The sequence below is a fragment of the Harpegnathos saltator genome, unplaced genomic scaffold (assembly GCF_003227715.2).
Source record: "Harpegnathos saltator strain DR-91 unplaced genomic scaffold, Hsal_v8.6 scaffold83, whole genome shotgun sequence".
In the NCBI taxonomy this organism is placed as follows: domain Eukaryota; kingdom Metazoa; phylum Arthropoda; class Insecta; order Hymenoptera; family Formicidae; genus Harpegnathos; species Harpegnathos saltator.
Genome location: NW_020230682.1, coordinates 810,077 through 816,076, shown reverse-complemented (window position 1 = coordinate 816,076; position 6,000 = coordinate 810,077).

Genomic DNA, 6,000 nt, shown 5'->3' with positions numbered 1-6,000 from the left:
AATAAAAGTCAACTAAAACAGCAACATTCTGCTTCAGACAGAGTCCCGTTCAAGTTGACTCTTCAAGTTCGAGTTGATAAATCAGATTAATCAAGTCCCGCTTAAACCTTGATAATCTCAGACTGAATCTGGACAATTTTAGCCGGGATTTCCGTCGTTCGTGATATTTCACGAGAAGATTTTTTCACTCGACCAAACATTTTCTCCTCCGCTTGGCGATCTTGTACCGAGAGCGTGACGCCGCGCGCCGCCGCGGATCCACTCAGCTCCGCAGCGCGGCGATTCCGCCCAACGAGTTATGTAGATCCGCCAGATCGAGCCGATCCGCTGCGAAAATCCGCCCGAAGGCCCGCCGCAACAGGCCGTATCTCCTCTCGCGTGCCGAGCGGAAGGAATTATTGCCCCTCGATACGCGAACAGGCCGAGCCGGCCCGCGCGATACCGCGTCGCTTAATCGTGCCGTTATTTATGCACGAACTCGTTAGCATTTCATTAGCGCTCCATTAGAACGCGTTAATTACTCGCGCGTTGACACGCGCTCGCGCGCGCGCGTCCACCGCGCGTTTTCCGCAATTACAAAAGCGCCTGCGTCACCGCGCTCTCTCGGGCGCGTCTAATTGAGCCGGCCGTGGCGGTGATACAAAAAACCGCCTGCGTAATCGGCATCGGATAATGAAGTTACCGATCGAATTGCGACCGCGCGGCCATTAACGCGCGAACCGGTCCTGCACCTTCATTTATCCTGTTAACGCCACGTCAAGGATCGGGCCTTTCCGCCCCGCGGTGTGTAATCAGACAACAACGCGGGTGCGAGAGCGCCTAAGATTTAATCATCTCAATGTGTCCCGGCGTTTATCTCGAAATACTCGGGCAACTCCCCGATACACACGCACCTTCATTATTCGTCTCGGGAGCCGGGGGGAGGGGGGGAGGGAGGGCTCGACGATTAACGTTTTACGTAATTAATATCGCGGTCAGTTAGTTAATGATCCACGCGGGTCTTTGGCGAACGTTGGTTGTCCGCGCGAAGCCCGAGATTGAGATTAACGGTAGGTAGGTTGACGAAGGAGGGGGGGGAGGGGGAAGAAGCCGATGTTAATTGACCAACAACGTGCGCGTCGCGCGAGCGAACGAGAGTCCTGCCGGCGAACGGCCGTCCTTGCGAGAGACCCGAGACCGATTAACGGCGAATCGGCGGAAATAAAAAGACGCGCGAGTCGACGGCGAGGAGACGACGACTCGGCGAGCGTGGATCTCCTTCGTGGATCGATCCAAGGGGCCTAATTTCATTAATTAACGGCGTATCGGCGGCTCCGATCAGCGGCGGCGGGCCCCGACTGAGAGAGATCAATTAACGGCTGCTTCAGAAAGTTTACCGAGGCTGATTTCAATCGACGTGGTCGTGGCGAGTTCCCTCACCGCCGCCTCGACGGTCCGTTTGCCCGAAAAGAGCAAAGAGCCCGAGACATCAATCTCGAGACATCCGAGTCGGCCGTCGATGAATTAACGCTGATTAACGGCGCTGATCGCGGAAAAGATACGCGACCTAACGACGCTCTCGTTACGCACGATTTACCGACGCGCGCCGCGCTGGCGATACCTCGGAGCCGCTTCCACCTGGCCGATGTGAATGGAGCTTTTTCGGTTAATAAGGCAGGCGGAGCGGGGATGAAGGATAGGACGTAACGAATCCGCTCGCTTAATAACCTTGCCCGACCACTCTGCCGCGTCCTGGCTGAGAACCACTTGCGGCCCGTTACGGCGCGCGTTTACTTGAATATCGCCGCGGCGCGGCGCGGCGCGGGGCCACATTTTTCGGTAATTGACCGTAATAAATCCGAAACGGCGAGGAGGAGGTTCTCTCTTCCTCAGCGGCGAGCAGCCTTAGCCTTAGCGTTACCTGAGACCTTTCACGGCGTGTAACACGAGCGAGGGCGTTTCCCCGGCGCTCGCGAAAGAAAGCCCAGCAAGAAGTCCGCGATGTTGAACGCACGAACGCGGCGGGGGGGGGGAGAGGGCCCCGGTCACCGTGACCTCCTCCTCCCGTCTTTCGATTTTTCGCCTTATCTCTCCGCGCGGCGAGAGTCCGCGCTTCTTGCGGCGCGGACTCGCGCCGAGTTCGTTGAAATATCGCCGGGCTTTTTCCGCTCCTGCGGGCCCGCTCGAGCGGCACCCCGGCGAGCGAGCGGAGGCAGGTCAGGTCCCGCTCGAATTCGCGTGACTCCTCGCTCCTCGTCCGCACGGAATGAATCCCCCGCCGAGTGAATGTTTTTGCCCCGACCTTAAGGAGTGAGTCTAATGCTAATCCAATGCCGGTCATCAGAATTCTCCGGTATCGCGTGCATATTTACGCCACGATTGCATCATCCGCCTCCGACTTTCGATCCGCCTCGTTACGAGTGTGTCTCGAATCTCCCAACGGCGAAGCAATTAAAGGTAATTACATGCAGAGCGGGCCGCTTTTCAAGACTATTTTTAGGAATTTTTTTAACAGAAACGGTAGGACCGATGGACTGGAAATTTTCACAGTGTATTCATTAATGTTCAAAGTATAAGATAAATTTATCACTATTAGAGATGTGCGAACTATTCGAATTCGAATCCGAATAATTGAATAGGACTCAAATACATTATCGTTTGCGTCAACAAAACGGGCCATCTGGACCTGTATGTTTGAAGCCTTAACTTGTAATTAACCTAACTTATAATTAATAACTTAATTATAAATTACTTTAGATATTTAAATACATATTTTACTTTAAGATAAAATATTACAATATTAATATTCCCTTTCATATTAAAATCTTCCATCATTATTTACATGTTTAATAGTCATGTTAAATTTTTTAATAATTCGATTCGATTTCATTCGATTCGATTCGAATTCGAGTGAAAATTCGTAGATTCGATTCAATTCGAATTCGAGTTAAAAAAATGAGATTCGATTCGACATAAAAATTCTTGATTCGCACATCTGTATTTACTATCTGTATGCAAAAGAACACATGAAACTTTATAAACGCGTTTATCTGGAAACACCGTTTTCTTAAACTGTCGACACGATTACGCGAAAACTACTGAGCCGAATAACTTGAAATCTTTACACAACATACAGTAGACACGTAGTTTTCGCCCCTACCTCGAACACAGTTATATTTTGTTTTATTCATTTTTTTTTAAACATGATTACAAGTTGAAAAAAGTTTCATTTTTGATACTTTTTTTTTGTACAGTCATTATTTTTCCAAATTTGGCTTCATTGCCTTCATTTTGGTACGGGCTATAACGGCAACCATATATTTTAATAATCTTTCACAGTTTTTGGTCTCAGAGTAGTGAGAGAGAGGCCCGGAATGATGTCGACCGCAAACATAGAGCTCGCAAACGGATGACTGCATTTTTATCTTTAATTACAAATTGGATCGGTTCTTGTGATTCAATAAAATTTATTTTATACTTTGTACATTAATAAATATACACTGTGAAAATTTCAAGTCCATTGATCTTACCGTTTCTGTTGCAAAAATTCGTAAAAATAGCCTTGAAAACGGCCTTTTGCGTGCAATTCCCCCCTTAACGCTGTTCCGCTGTTTTATTGTTGGACTTGAGTTGAATGGCGGCATTTTCGCCATCGTTGCGAGTCGCTTTCCAGTTGGACTTATACAAAGAGAGGGGGCAGTATACTCTTTCGAGATGAAACGACTGAAACGACGAGCCTGCCGGACACTCGAATGGCCGAGACGAACGCTAATGACTCAATTAAAGGAATCAGACACGTCGCGCTTTTAAATGGTACGCGGCCAAGTTGAATCGGCGCCGAGGCAATCTTGGTGAATCCCCTTACGCCGTTCTAAGCCGGAGAGTCGCGCGCGTTTTTAACCGGACAGGATACAGCCCAGACAATCTGACCAAACTCACGTCCCAAGTGAATATTTGCGTAGCCAAGCGCGAGGGACGAGGCACGTCCGAAACACATGAGCCCCGCTTCGCGGTAATGGTCGTGGGTGAAGGAACTTGAGAGAACAAGGTGCGACCTCGTGGGTGTAAAAGAAGAATCATTTTTACATGTATTTCACATATTTACAGACACTCGTGCTTACACCGCTCTACGTCTACCAATAAATATGTCCGGTAACGTACAAGGAGAACAAAACAACAGGCTTAAACAATCTCTCATCTCTTACAACGAATTAATATTATTTAACTTACGTATTTCACACTGCGAGCACACACACACATATATAGGGGAGAGTTTCGTAGAAAATCTTAGCGCCATTTTGCGAGGTTCATCCATCGCCATAAAATTGATAAAGAAAAATTGAGTGTTTGCAGAGCACGAAAGCGACTTGTCGAGAAAAGCAAGTAAAAGTTTCTTTAGTTTCAGAAGTGAGTTTTACTCACTTTTACATATTCGGCATTTCGAAGGCTTCGAAAGGTGTATTGATTTAGCTGCTTGTCTTGTTTTTATACCAAGTCAAAATTGACATATTTGCATTACATAGTTTGGACATCATTTTACTCTGTGCATATTTTATTGAAAAACAGATTTTTGTTTAATGGTTGTTTGCTTCTTATAATAAAATTTCTAAAAACGAGAATATTTCATTTTTATAATTTCAATTTCGAGGAGATAATAGGTAAATTCTGCAATTTTTAGTTACGTGGTCAAGGAACGATTTTATGGATATAAATAGTCAAATTTCGTATAAAATAAACTTCATATAAAAACGGATATCATTTTAATAAGTAATTTTAATGTTTGTTTTTAGAATTAAAAAATATTTTTTTAGTTTCTCATACAAATTTGTCTGTGACTTTAATTAATTTCTTAGTTAAGTTTCTAAAGACAAAAATATTGTATTTTTGTCCCCTTATAGTTTTTAAATCAATTACATAGATACGAAAAGAAAGCAAGGTAGAATTTGGGAAACTAGTTGCCAAAATTGTACCACTTTGCAGAGATTTTAAAAAAGATGTATCCACAGAAGATGCGCAAAAAATTTGAAAAAACTGTAAAATGTCACGAACAAATGAGAGATAAGTTCCAATCAGTCCTTGTTTCATTTTTAAATATTAAGTATTTGAAAATTATGAAAAAAAAATTGAAAACTGGTTTAATATAGGCAACTTTCTCCTATCTGTGTGTGTATGTGTGTGTGTGTGTGTGTGCAGAGTGTCCCAATTCTCCCGCGACTTCAATTTTTCCGAACAGTTTAGAGTCTATTTACCCTCAGTGGAAACGTAGAGGCGCGTCAAATAACTTCGAAGACACAAACGATCGCAGAAAAGCATGCTTCGCAACTTTTCGCAAACTAAACTTCGGACGACCAAATAGAAAATAAGATGATTTTCCTCGATCAATTTCAAGTGGACCTCGTCATGACGAAATCTTCTTTCCAGCCTCAGTTACAGAGATGCTCTATGAAAATGAAAATTGAAAAGTCCCTCCACTTTCACGCGATCAGGAAAAACTTAACTGAGCTTAAACCACCCCTAAAGCCGTGGGAACTGAGACAGCCTGTATATAATAACATAATAATTCGTACATAATAATTACGTATCTTTGTACGCCTATGTATAATATAATACAAAATACGAAAACTCTCTTTGAGAATGTCGCGTCAGACGACGTCCAGGCGAATAAGAGACGCCTTCAATCAACAATTTTCAATCCGTCTCGCAGGAGCGGCCGTACTATAAATTCCCGCGTTAACTCGGCGAGCATATTCCGCGACACGCATCCACGCGCGACGGATTAAACAAAATTTCAATAATCACGATCCCGATGGCGATCGCGACGGGGCTAGACGTGACAACGCGTAACGGACGCGCGCGAATCATAAATAGCGCGGATCATAAATAGCGCGGCGCACGAGCGACGAATTACAGCTTGAGAGACGCTCGACGTCGTGCCTGGCGTTATCATTAAATCGTGGGTGGTCGTCGTAAGCTGGGTTTTCATCGCGCTCACGAACTCGCTCGGCCGGCTCGCGGCGACGA